The 15,128-nt window shown below is 43.9% G+C and overlaps 1 long non-coding RNA gene across 1 annotated transcript in view; it reads left to right on the top strand.

Moving 5' to 3' along the window:
* The window catches only part of LOC139602331 (uncharacterized), a 94,182-nt gene that overhangs the window by 70,814 nt on the left and 8,240 nt on the right, over positions 1-15,128 (top strand). Inside the window, exon 5 of the long non-coding RNA XR_011683178.1 lies at positions 3,826-3,922. This is a non-coding gene — a long non-coding RNA (uncharacterized lncRNA). The remainder of the gene's footprint in view (positions 1-3,825; positions 3,923-15,128) is intronic.

The raw sequence follows: 15,128 nt of genomic DNA, 5'->3' as shown, positions 1-15,128 counted from the left end.
TTCAAGCACATGAAGAATTGGCTTTTCATACACATCTTATTCCAGAACCCAAGCTGGGAACAAGGTGCTTGTCTGCTCTTCAGCATTTGATATGCTGGAGTTGAGGATCCTGAGGGGAGGAAACAAGGCTCAAAGCAACATTACAGCCCTGGTCTTCAGGAGAGCAGGCTTTGGACTTTGATCTGCTTGGAAGAATCCTACAGGAAACACCCCTGGAGAGAAGAGTGGTCCAGGAGAGCTGATTGATTTTCAGAGGTCATCGGTTCCCAGCACCAGAATGGTCCATCCCAATGAGCAGGATATCAAGCAAAGGTAGCAGGAGGTGGGCATGGATGAACAAGGAGCTCCTTACCAAATTAAAATGCAAGAAGGAAGCATGGAAAAAGTGGGAGCAGGTGCAGGTGATTCAGGAGGAATACACAGACACTGAGAGTGCATGACTGGGGAAAGAAAAGTCAGCCCATATGAAGTTGACTATTTAAGGGGCAGTAAAAGTTTACAAGAACAGCTTCCCTGGGCACATTCATAGGAAAAGGAAAACTAGGGAAAATATGGGCCTGGTGCTGTATGGGGCAGAAGGGCAGGAGACTTGGTGGCAAAGGGCATAAAAAAGGTCAATGCCTCTTCCCATTAGATTTTACTGTAAGACTGGACTTCAGCAATCCAGGGGCCCTGAGACCAGAGGGAAAGCCCAGAGCAAGGGAGATGTGCTCTCAGTGCAAGGGGACTGGGTTAGGGAACGTTTAAACAAACTGGACATGCTTGAGCCCATGGGAGCTGTCAGGGTACCCTCACAGGCACTGAGGGAGCTGGCTGACAAATTGTGAGACTGCTCTTGATAACCTTTAAAAGGCCCTAACTTTTGGGAGAGGTACTTCAGGAGTGGAAGAAAAAATAAAATACCCTCCCTGTCTTCAGGAAGGAGGATCTGGGGAACTACAGGCCAGTCAGCCTCACTTGGATCCCCAGGAAGATGATGGGAAAACTCATCCAGGAGATAGCTTCCAAGCATATGAAGAACAAGTAGGTGGCTAGGAGCCATCATGGACTTCAGAAGAGGAAAAGTGTGCTCAATCAATCTGAGAGCCTTCTACAACAATATTAGTATGTTAGGTTATGTGATAGGGGGTACAAGGGAGGAAGTTAGATGACTTTAGCAGGAACAAAAGTGGGAAAATAGCAGGGCAAAGGTATAAAAAGGGGGATTGTCCATAAGCTGTTGACTGATCAGTGTGGTTGTATGGCCATGCCCTGCAGCTGTATTCTGTCCTCAAAAAGATGAGACTGTTTCATGCAGAGAAGAGAAGGCTCGAGATGGGCCTCGTGTGTAAAAATATCTGAAGGAAAGATGTGAAGTGACTCTCTTCAGTGTAAAGTGATGTAAATGCTCTTTTCAGTGGTGCCCAGTGACAGGTCAAGGGAGAATGGGCACACACTGAAATACAGGTTTAAGCCTTCACTCCAAAAGTGGAACACTGGGATAGGTATCCAGGGAGGTTGTGAAATCTCCATCCTTCCAAACCCAACTAAAAATGGCCCCCAAAAACTGCTCATAGTTGTCCCCACTTTGAGAAGGGAGGTTGGACCGGATGGTCTCCATAAGTCCCTGTCATCAGTTTTGTAGTTTGGTGGTGTCAGTGTAGCTGAGGTGCAGCACAGCAAAAGCTGGGAGCACAAAACATCCTCTCCTGTACTGTCACCTCCAGCAGCTCCACAACTGCCAAAGGAACTGGTGAGCACATCACTTGCCTCTGAAGGAGGGGGCAGAAGAGGTGACAAGGAAGAGCTGCAGGCTGTCCCTCATAAGTGGCAGTGGGGAAGCTTCAGCTCTGCTCCCAAGGCTGGTGTTGAGATTTAGCTGCTGCTGTTGCCCTGCAAGTGCTGCTGATACCTTCCTGCTGCTGCACATCTCCACCCTCACCCTGCCCCAGCCAGGCACAGCCACCTCTTGGCATGTGCCTGGTGTGAAGCCTCTTCATGGAATCACAGAATCTTTGGGCTGGAGGGGACCTTAAAGACATCTAATTCAAACCCCCTGCCATGGGTAGGGACACCATCCACTGGATAAGGTTGCTCAGAGCCCCATTCAGCCATAACCCATTCTTGGGTGGGTTAGGGTGTCCAGGGATGCTGCTAGAGAGACAAGACACAGACACAAGCACCTTCCCCTCGTTGCAGGGAGTGGTGCAGCTGGAAGCATGTCCCAGACCACTGCCAGCATGGCACCTGCCCTTGCCTGGCCACATTGCTTGATCCAGAGGGGGCAGTCACTTGTGAGGGTCCAGATGCCCTTCACATCCCCTTCCCTGCCACAAGCCAGGCTCTTCTCAAGAGGCATCCCACTTTAGCATAGGGTAAACATTATTTAATCTAGTAAAATTTCTTTGGATTGCTCTAGACTCTTAAAAAAAAAAAAAAGCTGCCTGCTAATTTTGGGCACTTGTTACTGAGACAGTTAACTCCAAGGGGAATTTTATTGGCCTTCTGTAATGCAAGTTAAATATAGGGGCAGCAGGAATTTCCCTCCAGGCCAGATAGGTCTCACACAGAATATTTGAACTTTGCAGGCATGCACACCCCATAAGGCAATGCCGAGTATTTCACCCAAGTAACAACATACTCTCCAGTATTGCAGCAGCCCTGTGTGTGAGTGAAGGTGGCTGATTCCCTTTGTCTATGTTTCATTCTTATGCTACTATGACAAAGTCTGTGTACCATCACCCTTACTCCTACCTGATCATTCCTCTTCTTTGATCCTTTCTAGCACCGTGAATGAATTTTTAATTCATACTCATTCCTTTATGTGTAATTACTTCAATAATTTCATCTGGGCTACTCCACATTTCCACCAGCACACCAGACAGGATTCTCAGTTTATTTACCTATTTTGTAAAGTTCTGGAATTTACTCTTTCATTCATTAAAATTCCATGGGAGATGTTTATTTTGCTTAGCATTCAGTGTAAAGTTAATTTGAAACAAAATAATAGAAAAGGGGGAAAAAATTAAAAGAGAATGGGTAGCTACATTTCCTTCTCCTTGATTAAAGCAATTGGCCTGTCCTGGAAGAGCTCCTCTTTGGACAAACTAAAGACCTCCACACCTTGTGCATACACCTGAAAGTCCCCAGAGAAATGTTACTGTTCCAGTGTAAACTATTGTTCACATGTAAGTAGTCACAGACAGCTTGCAGCCTAAAGAGGAGGGGAACAAAAGATGTCTGGTATGAAAGAGCAGGTCAGTGGAAATGCTCCTAGAAACTTTTCAGATATTTTTCAAATGAGCTCACTGTGTTAATCACTGTGCTTCTTTTTTTTTCATTTTTTTTTTCTTTTCTTTTTTTTTTTTTTTCCCAATGGTTGTGTATTCTGGTAGAGTAGAAGAGGAGGTTGTGCAACAACCAGGCCTGGATTTTGTGTGCCTTACAACCTGGCCAAAGAGAAACACTCTCTTGATTTTTTTTTAAATTTATTTATTGGTAAACTGAGATCCCAGGCTGCACTGAAAAGGTACATATTGCTCCAAACAGCACCTGTCTTGGTAGCAAGAGACTAAGTGGATTAAATATGTAATGTTTCCCGAAGGAAAGAGTGTGCTTGCAACAAATACAACTCTTAAACCTGACATTTCTGCAGGATAAAGGAAGACAAACAGTTCCCATTAGCTTTCCCCCCTTCAACACTACATGTCACTATGAATGGAGGTTCAAAAGTAATTAGATACCTTAAGGAGGAGTTGAAGTTCCCAGAGAATATTGATTTTTAAGTAGTGAACATACTTTCTTGCTTACTTTGTTCAATACAGATTTCTCCTTTTCTGTCTGCAGGAAACCTTGCTGGGAGCATATTTTCCCTTGCCTTGGCCATACTGATGCAAGCTGGGTGCCACAGTATAGAGGTCCAGGTCTAATGCAAGTGCTTGCTGTAAGTATGGGCTGCAGAGCTGGGGTTTTCATTGTAAAACTGCATCCAGAAAATCAGAATTTGGAGGGGGATGGAGAATGGGGCTGCCATACTTATAAACACACCTACAGACAGACAGAATTTAGACAATCTGGGACATCTTGTCTTTGGGTGTCTCAAGAATAATGTTATTCATTTATTTTATTATTTAAACAATTTAAATGGCTTAAATAAAACCCATGGGAAATCTGTGCTCCCTGTTTTTGGGTAGCTTGAAGGAACAGGTTGTGCCTCAGTTTCCTTAGGTGGGGAATTCCTTCAAGGGGGACCCATTTCTGCTCTTCTTTTGGGGAAGAAGGCTGTCCACTTTGTTGTAACTGCTGGAGGTAAACAAATTAATAACATGAAAAAAGCCAGCAAAAAAGCAACACCTACAACAGAAAGGACAACATATACATGCAGCTAAACTCAGGATTTGTTCCAGAGGTGAAGAGATGAAAAAAGCAATACAAGTCTGTTTCTTTGTTTTGTAAGCTGTATTTTCTGATAAGCATCATTTAAAGTCTGTGCTTATTCTTTTCTAATCTTCTTCCAGTAAAAGAAATAGTAAAAATAACCCCATTTAACCCATCTTTGTGGCACCAGCTTTTTGATATTTAAAGAGAAGTGAGTTTAAAGTAATCATCTTGTACAAGGGAGAAGTTTTATTGTCTCAATCATGTCTTAGAGCCTTCATTTCAGAAATATTACTCTGCAGCATTCTCCTGTGCCTCCTGCAGATATTAATAATGCTGTGTCGCTCAGACCAGACTATCAAGCGAATTTACCAAACTAACTGTGGAGTAGAATAATTGAATCCTCCTCAGAGTTGAGTATCTTATCATCCATACACAGCAGGTAAGTTGGGCAACTGCTGTAAAAACTGAAGCCATGTGTGTGACTTTAATGGTGATAAACAGAAGTCATTTCTCTGCAAAAACATCTGATGCAGCGTTCCCTCATCTACAGAGCTCCTCCATCCCCAGTTTATTTTCCTGTTTATTCTCCTTAAATCAGTTACTTTTACTGGTGAGCTCAGCTAACCCCAATTGCTGTAGCTTTGCTACCTGCAGTGTGAACACCTCTAAGCCAGGAGAGCCAGGTAACTGTGCCTGTGTCCACGAGGAAAAGACTCTCACCATGGTCTAGGCATGTCAGCAGCACCAAAAAGGGAAGGTGCAGCGTGTGAATGGACCTTTCCTGAGAAGCTGTCACACCAGCAGCAGCACCCAGACACTGTGTGACATTCACTGATGCTGTGCCCTAATCTGCTTTCTCACCACTTTCCTGCAAAACTGCAGCCATCAGTTCTGTAGTGGATTGTCTTCTTGGAAGTGACAGACCAGGAAATTCTGATTGAAACACCCACTTATCAGGCTCTTCTCAGTTACATGCAGTCTGCATCAATCGGTAAAGCTGTGCTATGAAAAGTCATTTCGTTTTGTGGAGGATTTTGATATTGCAAAATCTGGTTTTGTTTCAAATTGGAATGAAACCTAAATTTCAACATTTTTCCATGAAAGGGAAGACCCTTGGGTCGCTGCATTTCTGGCAGGCTGATGAACAAGGGAGGGTGCTGGAAACCCTCAGTTTCTCATCCAAGAGCTTTCCATGTGACTGGCAGGACTGGGACCAGTGAGCCTGAAAATCACAGCATCTCCCATTTTCCCAGACAGCTGCAAGGCTGCAAATTGGTGATTCAATTCATCATTCCCCAGCATTCCACATGGTGATCTCTGGAGAGCTTTGTGTTGTAGGCCTTCCCTCCCTCCTCCTTGTGTGACTTGGTCCAGTCTGCTGCATGTCTTTGCTTCACAACTTTGGATTTCTCAAAGGGTTCCCAAAGTGCAGACCCTCTCTGAGCATCCCCTTATGAGAACTGGGACCTTGGAATTCAGTCAGCCTTGGTATTCAGCAGGAGTTTTGGAGCTGAGTGCCAAGTTTATGAGCAAAAGCTTTGTAGTTGATTTGCCTTTGGTGCCAACTCAGATCCTTAGTCAGAGTGAACTTGACCTCCGTGTAATGGTTTGTTCCCACTGATGCAGACTCTGGGACTGGTCTCAGGTCTCAGAGACTCCCTGATGGCTTAATCAAACTCTTTCCCAGAGCACCAGCTCTGTGGATATTCTGGCAGGCCACCTCCTCAGGGACACATGATAGCTGAAGTGAATACTGCAGCATTTGCATGAGGTTTCCAACCACATCCCAATCCTCCTCCTTACAGCTCCCTCAACACTATTTTAGGCAGCACAAGAGAAATACAGATCTAGGCAAAACAATAACATGTCTGTGTGCCATACTATGCCTCAGTTTTCTAATCATGATGAACATTTTTGAGAGCTTTCTGGGGTCTTGCTCTCAGAAATGCAGAGCCTCTTGTCTCTGGACCTGACCCTACAACATGGGCCGATAGTTTTCCTCTCCCTTTTGTGAGCCCTAACCCCTTCTTTCTTCCAACATTAATAACAAATACTAAAAATGATGTCTCTTTGCACTATTTTCTTCATCATATCTATTGCATATCTTTACCATATCTATAGCACTGTCTAAATCTGTTAAAAGTGCCAGTGATCCATCTAATCCCTTACCAAAGACAGAGCTTCACCTCTCTTTCACCTACAGTATGCAGATTTCATCCATCTATCCATTACCCAAGCACAAGTCCCAGGAAAGATCTCTGAAAGCAAGAGGGTCACATAACATCAACTATTGGACATTTTCTGTAATCAGTCTCTTCAGAGGATTTTGTGTGGATGAGTGAGCTTTCTCCAATGGGCAGAGAACACTTCCTTCAGAGAGTTTTTGACCACTTGTGATTCACTTGGAAAATGAGAGGGCCAAGTTGAAGCAATTGGAAGAGCAAAAAGGGTTTCTAAGAGTGTGAGAGCTTGCCACCATTCTCAGCTGTAAATGTACCTGAGGACATGAGATGCTGTATCAGACTATTGTGTGAACACAGACTCATTCTACACCTACCTCAAGAGCCAAACTGTGATTTTTAAGGGCCTTATCTGAGCATCTTCAACTCCACCTGAAGTCGAGGAGGGTCGATGCTGTTTAACATTTCTGAAAAACAGGCCTAAGATGCACTGGGTTATATTGATGTTCAGCCAGGGGTTTAAACAATACAGTCCTTTCCCTCCCTCTGGAGCATTGGGCTAGACTGTTTTCTTGCAAAAACATAGAACAGTACTGAGATTTTATATGATATTTGCAAGGTGACAGACATTTGATGGAAACCTCCATATGTAGGCATGGATACAGGTCTGCTTTTGTGATTTTTTTGTTTGTTCATTTGGTGAGTTTGTTTTGGTTTTGTTTAGGTTGGGGGCTTTGTTTGTTTGTTTGTTTGTTTGTTTGTTGGGCCATCTAGAAACTTTCTGTGTTGGACTATCTAGAAAATTTCTGGACAATACCAGAAGAGTTTAGCTTGTTTACCTTGTCAAAACCAAAGCTGCGAGAGATTATGGGAGTGGTTTATAAATACTGGGTAAACAGTGGGAAGATCACTGGCATGAAAAGACTAGGTTAGATAAGAAAAGTTCAAGCTGGCAGTGAGGTGTTTCTGAACAGACAGTATCTTTTTAGAGGAATTAATGGAAAGAATTACCTTACCCCTTCCTTCCTTGGCTCTTCCTTTTAAAGAAAGGGCTTTGTTATTTATATGAATTCAGATGCAGTGTGTTCTGCAAGCCACAGAAGGGAACAATAATCAAACACAAGAAAATCTTCCCAGCTCTAAGGTCCTGGAAGTATCCTTTCCACAAGGGTCTGGGCTATGGAACTGAGAGAAAGCTGCTGGAAAAGAAATGTTATTTGAACTCAAGCCTGCTCATGGTGAATTCATTTGAAAATTCAAGCAGATGACTTCAGAAATTATTATTATGTTGCTTGCTTAGCTGCAGCTGTGATTTCCTTTTTGCATAGTGTAGACAGAGTTTTACAGAATGTTTCCCAGCACCTTCTGTGGGAATTGACAGCTATATGTAAACCCAGCCTATTGTTTCCAATTGCACAACATCTTAATTGCAGGTTTCAGATTAGAAATTTATTGAAAATTTGATAAACAAATAAAGCAGCAAAGTATTTAGAATTTGTTTCACTCAATTATTTTTATATGCACTCTTGGGTATTTTCTCCTTCTGCCACATGCATATGAACTCAATTGGTGTTTAATGGAAGCTTTCTGAAAATTCTCTGAAATTCAAGTAGTACTTTGATATCAGGTTGTATCATATGGGCATATGAGAGACTTTCTGTCCAAAGGAATATTGTCTGGCTTATTTCCTTTACCTTGTTATCTTTAGAGATTATTTATTTTTAATAAGGCAATGGCATCAAAAAATTGCAGAGCTAGATTGTGCTGCCTACGCAGAATGGTGTGTAGGAGTCTAGTGACTGTTTTTCCTCAAAAAAAAATACCACAAGTATGCAAACTGCCCCCAGATGACCCTGCTGGGATGAAGGCTGAATCATAGAATCATTTAAGTTGGAAAAAACCTTTAAGATCATTGAGCTCAACCATTTACCCACCACTAGTGAGTCCAGCACTAAACCATGCCCTCAGGTGCCACATCTACACTTCTTTTAAATATCTCCAGGGATGGTGACTCAACCACTTCCCTGGGCAAGGTCTTGATATCCAATCTAAACCTCCTCTGACACAACTTGAGGCCATTTTCTATTGTCCTTTTGGTTGGTACTTGTGACACAGCTGACTCCCACTCACTACAACCTCCTTTCGGTTCGCAAAGACACACTAAACCTCTGCAGAAAGTTTGCTGTAGGAATGAGGAGGTGGAGGAGACAGAAAAAATATTTAGATATAATGTCCCTTTCTCCATTAAGATTCTTACAAAATGGGCTTGAATAGAGGATTGAGGGACTTACATTTTTTTAATTGTAAAACAAAATCTGAAACACCATCACTAATCCAGTAGACCAGCAATAATCAGAGAGCAAGAGAGTACTGAATGACACTGGAAAGGATTTTATGCAGATGATGTCATTCTTTCTTTGAATGAGTGCTATTAATCTGCATCTGAAGCATAAAATCATGAGGTAATGGAATACATTAATTACTGCAAGCTGCCAGTGTCTCTAGGCCAGTGGTTACCAACGCTTTTGGAGCCAGCCTCTTAGCACTTTTCCTCCTGGCCCTTGTCCCCAGCAGATAGCTTCCACCTTTTCCCACATCAGCTGAAATTTCCCATTTCATCTTGCCAGACAGAGTCTTTGCTGCTCTCCTGTGCCCCGGGTCCCATGCTCCTGCTGTATTTTCTGACTGCTAGCTCCCAAGAACAAGGCCACAGACACCAGCAGAGCTTATTCACTTGGGCCCTTGCACCGTACTGAGCCTCACCTTCAACATGAACATACCTCACTGGCTGGGAAGTCCCAAGTTACCTGGATTGTTCTGCTAGCTCAGCAGGAGTGGTGGAGGGAAGGTGAATGCAGTGGATCAGTGCAGTGTGTGTTCCATCCCAAATGATGGAAGTGTATGAGATCTCTCTGGTAGGAGCTCACGATTGCATACTTCCAGGTCTTCGGCACCTGCTCAGGAGGGAACTTCGGGGGATTTTCAGAGCATGGTGTAAATGGCCTTGCAGAGCAAGCTATCAGCATTCCCAGAGCATGTCCAGAACTAGTAAATTATACTAAGGCAATAGCACTTCCATCTAGGTTTGGAGGGTTTTTTTCCTGGTTAATTTCTTGGGGCAGGTTTTTTTTTGGTCTAATTAGTCTAATTGGTCATTACAAAATTGGCATATTTTGTAATGTCTAATGTAAGTACAGGCAGGTAACTGATCCTGGTACTCAATATAGGTTTTATAGTAATGTATTAGAAGGATAAAGATAGTTCTGGCTATTTTTATAGTGGTGTAAGTGCCAGGTCTCTGACCCCAAGGTCTGGCCTGCTGTTCCCTGAGGACTGGAGTTTAAGCTCTCAGGTTGTAAGCAATCAAGAGACTATTTGTGCAGCTGACATGCAAAGGTACTTAAAGTGTCTGAGATCATGTCAAGGTGTCTGTAAGGACAGAGCCAGCAGCAGCTCCAACTCAGGCCTTGGGTTGAAGGGACAAAACTAGACTGAGTCCCCTTCTTTCCATCTTTGATAATCCATCCACATGCTACCAGCCAAGCAGTTGGTAGCTCCAAGAGAGAGGAGAAGTTGTGGAAGAGGAGTCTGGGAAGCAGGGTGTAAGTGATAATGAGAGAGAGGAAGCTAAAAGGAAGATGAAAAGCTTGAAAAGGAAATGGAAAAGGAGGATGAGTATGGGAGCTGGGAGAGTAGAGTCAGAACTGGTTCAACAAAGTGAGACTATTTGGAAAATCAGAATGACAGTGGGACAGGGGAAAGTAGTCAGGATAAGAAAAGGCAGAAGACTGGAGCTGGATGAAGGGTCTAAAGAGGCGCCCTGGTGGGCTGAGAAACTCTTTAGGAGGAAGCTTTGAGGTAGAGCTGGGACTGTCTGGGCAAGGCAGCGAAGGCAGAGCATTCATCAGGGACAGGAAGACTGTAGAGCAAAGGGATGCTTGTGAAGCAGAAGGACTGAGGGGAGGAAGAGACTCAGGTAGGGCAAAGTGCAGTTTAGCAAAGAGCCTCAGATAGGGATTCACAGCTCAGAGGAGGAAGGGACAAAGGAAGGAAGGGATTCAGCTGACAAGGAGAAATGGATAGGGCTGAGGAGAGCCAAAGGAAAAGAAGCAAAGCAGAAACATGAGAGTGGGGTGTGACAGAGTCAGTCAAGCTTGGGAAGGAAAAGCAGAAGAGTGTGTGTCTCAATGGACATCAGTGATAAATGCTGTCCCTCAGGGGCCTGGGACCAGAGGTATTTCATAACTTCATTAAAGACACAGACAAAGGGACTGAGTGCATGCTCAGCCAACTTGCAGATGACACCAAGCTGAGTGGTGCAGTTGACATGCCTAGAGGATGGGATGCCATCCAGAGGGACCTGGACATGCTCGAGAAGTGGCCCAGGGAAATCTCATGATGTTTAACAAGATAAAGAGCAAAGTCCTGCATATGAGGTGGGACAACCCCTGATAAGCTGGGGGATGAACAGGTCAAGAGCAGCCCCTCTGAGGAGGATTTGGGGGTGCAGGTGGATGAGAGGCTGGACATGAGCCAACAATGTATGCTTCCAGCCCAGAAAGCCAAGTATTTCCTGGGCTGCATCCAAAGCAGTGAGGCCAGCAGGGCAAGGGAAGGGATTCTGCTCCTCTGCTTGCTCTTCTGAGACCCCACCAGGAGCACTGGCATCCAGCTCTGGGGTCCCCAGCAAACTAAGGACATGGACCTGCTGGAGCGAGTCCAGAGGATGTCACCAGGATGATTAGAGGGTTGGAGTACCTCTCCTATGAGGAAAGGTTGAGAGAGGTGTGTTTACTCAGTCTGGAAAAGAGAAGGGTTCAGGATGACCTAATTGTGGCCTTCCAGTACTTGAAGGGAAACTACAAGAAAGATGGAGAGGGACTTTTTACAAGGGCATGTAGTGACAGGACAAGGGAGAATGGATTCAGATTGAAAGATCTGATATTAGGGAAAACTTCTTGACTGTGAGGGTGGTGGGGCACTGGAACAGGTTGTCCAGAGAAGTAGTGGCTGCCCCATTCCTGCAAGTGTTTAAGGCCAGGCTGGATGGGGCTCTGATCAACCTGGTCCAGTGAAAGGTGTCCTTGCCCTAAGCAATGGGGTTGGAGCCAGATAATCTGTAAGGTCCTTTCATACCAAGCAATTCTGTGATTCTATGACTCTGTGTGTCTCTTGCAGCATATATTTCTTTGGTTCATACAGTGACAGCAAACAGCACTGAAACCCACTGGCAAAGTGTGTGTGTGTTTGTGGTGTACACACATACACAAATGTGCATGGCAGGTGAGAACTTGTCAGATACACCAGGCAATGGTCAAACACTAATGAAAATTGTCCTTTAGTTAAAGTAGGTGATGCCTTCAAGGACAGTATGAAGGCTCTTGTGTGCTGGGGTACTGAGAGAAAACAGAAGCACACGTCTGTGCTTTCAGTATGTTTTTGTAAACTTAGGAAATAATGGCCTTTTTTTTTTCCTGTTAATGTTTAAAAATATCATGTCCTTACTTTTTGGGCAATGCTAGAGTTAAGGCTGCAAAATGCTGTCAGCCCTGAGACCTATAATTTTAACTGCATCATCATACATACTTTTCCCCTCAGGACACTTCTTTGCTGAAGACATAGGATGGATCTGCTCTGGGACATACCCAGGGTCCCGTTCCTTACTCTATGTAGAAATTGTCAATTGGGTATTGCATGAGCCAAAGAACTGAGGATAGAGACTAGAGATTGTCAGAGCTTTATCTTGGTTCTGCTCTAATTCCTATAAGATGTTAATCAAGCTTTGACAGTTTGACAGCTTATTTAAGCAAGTGTGTTTCTTATGTACTGCATTCCAGATTTCAGGTGCTGCTGCTTATGTTTGCAGCAAAAGTCAGCGTAAGTTGTTCCCTTGTCAAGTAAAGTGCTGTATAATGCTAAAGCTTCTGAAAGAAAAAAATCAAACTGGGCATTTAAAATTAATGAACAAATGGGTATTTGTGATATTAGAGTGGCGGGTGTTATGGATATTAGTAATTCTGTCTCCACCACAAGGTTTGAGTGGCACCATTACTAAGGTTTGGTACCATGCCTTGAGCAAGATGGTAAAAAGGAATATTGAACAGGAGCTCATTAATGGTGCAATCACACACAATTTTCTGGCTGCAGCAGATCCTGTCTCACAGGTTGCTGACCTCTCAGGTCTGCTGGTAGAAGAGCACATCTCACTGTTCCTCGGCTTTGCAAAAACGATCTGCCTCAGCGTGGGCACTGCTTTGACTGCCATTTAAAAGCACACACACCCCCGTGCTGCCTCCCCAAAAAACTGGATCATTTGACAGAATTTGAGTTAGGAAATGACTACAGATGGAGCTGTGCTGGCAGATCAGAAAGTGTGATTATGTCCCTGGTAGAGAAGGGGTGATGAGCAGCTGGTGGTAGCACCAGGGCAGTGACTCTTTCTTGGGATGAGCTGAGATCAAAACACATCTGATCCTATTTCACTGGGGTCCCACCCTCAACAACACACAGAGCATGGGTTGGCCTTCACGCACAGCAAAGGAGCACAACACGATGCTGGGCTCCAGTACTCACTGCACAGGACTAAGCTATGCTGCACAGGTGACATTTCTTATGGTGTTTCCCAACTGCTAAGTGGTGAACTTTACAGTGTGAAATGTATTCTGAGCACATTTTTATATGTCAGTACACATGGAAATACATGTTACATAAGGTATATGTGTGCCATGCATACGTATGGAAATATATTTCTGCTACCTTTTCTTTGCTGTGCACTAGGAAATACTCAAGGGGCAGATGAATCAGTCCTATGGCCCAGTCAAAATTACAATGAGTCTATCAAGTAGACCTCACAGAGAACATTTAAATCCCATAGGTATTTCAGAGACACTTACTAACTTCTGGTGTTCCTTAAATATTAACAGCTGCTCTGGACTGCTGGACGAAAGATCATTTGGAAAGTGTTTTGTGCAGATCCATGACATAACGGTGTCTCAGTTGAAAAGGAATGATTCCTTTAATCAAATCATTGTGTAACATGTTTGATTCACCACAGAGTTGCTAAGTAGTGTGTCCCAAGTCTCTGCATTAGATACATGGCATAACTGGGCTGGGGGGTGGTGGTGGGGGAGTTGAAAAAGGAGATGTTGTTTAAACCATGCCCATAACCTAAATCTTAGGCCAGAAGTGGACAAAGCAAGTTTCCTAACTGAAGGTGGAGTCTGAAAGCTTCTTTGATTTGTGCCAACCAGTGGTCCCAAGAGCAGTTTGAAAAGAGAAGCAAATAGGCTGAGGGCAGCAACCAAGCATCGACTAGTGGTGAGGATGCCTGAGTCTAAATCCTCATGTCATCCTCTGAGAAGTTAAAAGGATATATAAGGTGCTCTGCTGACTTCATATTAGCAAGTTAGGCAACTCCCCCAGAGTGAAACCAGATGGTTTTCAGGACATTTTGGTTTGTCTTTGCTATTCCAAAAGACTGTAGTGAAGGCATGTGGGCTGAGCTGGGAAACCTGCCCCTGTGCTCTGGTGTACCTTGAGTGATATTCATGTATGAAATGCATCTGTTTTGATTGAAAAGGATTTACCAATGGCAAGGAGGCTTGACATTGGCAGAACTAACATTCCCACCACCTGGTACAGTTTTCTGCACTAGAAGAAGGATTGAAAGGTAGTTAGAGCTCAAGACCCATTTAATAGAAATTTAAAAGACAAGAGGTGCACCACTACAGTGACATGAGTGTTGTGCACAAACCTTGAAATGCCTTAAAAGACACTTTACCACTTTTCCACACAAACCTTTCCTGAGGGAACTAATTTTGCCTGTTGGGAGAAAAATAATCTATTCTTCTTTGAATGAGAAAAACTGAGTTTAAAAATGGAAATCATCTTCTGACAAACTGCACCACAAAGGTGGAGAAAGCTTCCTGTGGCACTCTTGATGTGATAACCTAGAATAAATGCCAGTTGGTTGAAGAGGCTGTCCACATGGTAACCATTCATGCTATGTACAAGTGATGCAATTGATTTTTGTAATCCCAGACAAAAGTAGACTCTTCTGAAGCATTGTCAGCCTGTGAAAAGCTTCCAAAGACCAAAGCTGCTGCTGAAAAGCCAATGGTGTGGCGAGCTTCCAGCTTGGCATCTGCTGCTAATGTTCCATCTACCTAAAATTGCCATTATAACATAGTTAGAAAAGGCGTTTTTCATTTCCTGCTCTGCACTGATGTGTAGAGTTACTGTGTGCTGTTAGCAACCAAGTGCTGGTTTTCACTTCAGGAACAGATGCCTTTTATTGAAGGCTGGATCCTGGCAGCCCCTCCATAATTACAGAGATGGAAAAGGGTGCAAGAAGCTGCCTGGATTCAAATGTGCATGTGCAATGCTCTTTCTATCAAGTTTGGTTTTCTCTTTTCACTGTCCTCATCTTACTCTCTCAGATGTGAGGCTCCTCTTCTGATAAGAACACGCTCATTAGATGAGAAGAGGAGCCCTCACTGCATCTCTCCAGCACGTGAGAGTGTTCCTGGATGCAGGCAGCTTCAGTCCCTGCCCAAATCTTCCTTGTGTGAAACTGTTGGTTCAAGCCTT

The sequence above is a fragment of the Agelaius tricolor genome, unplaced genomic scaffold (genome assembly GCF_023055355.1).
Source record: "Agelaius tricolor isolate 1412-34295 unplaced genomic scaffold, bAgeTri1.0.p SCAF_2, whole genome shotgun sequence".
Taxonomy (NCBI): domain Eukaryota; kingdom Metazoa; phylum Chordata; class Aves; order Passeriformes; family Icteridae; genus Agelaius; species Agelaius tricolor.
This window is presented reverse-complemented; position numbering and strand designations above follow the sequence as displayed.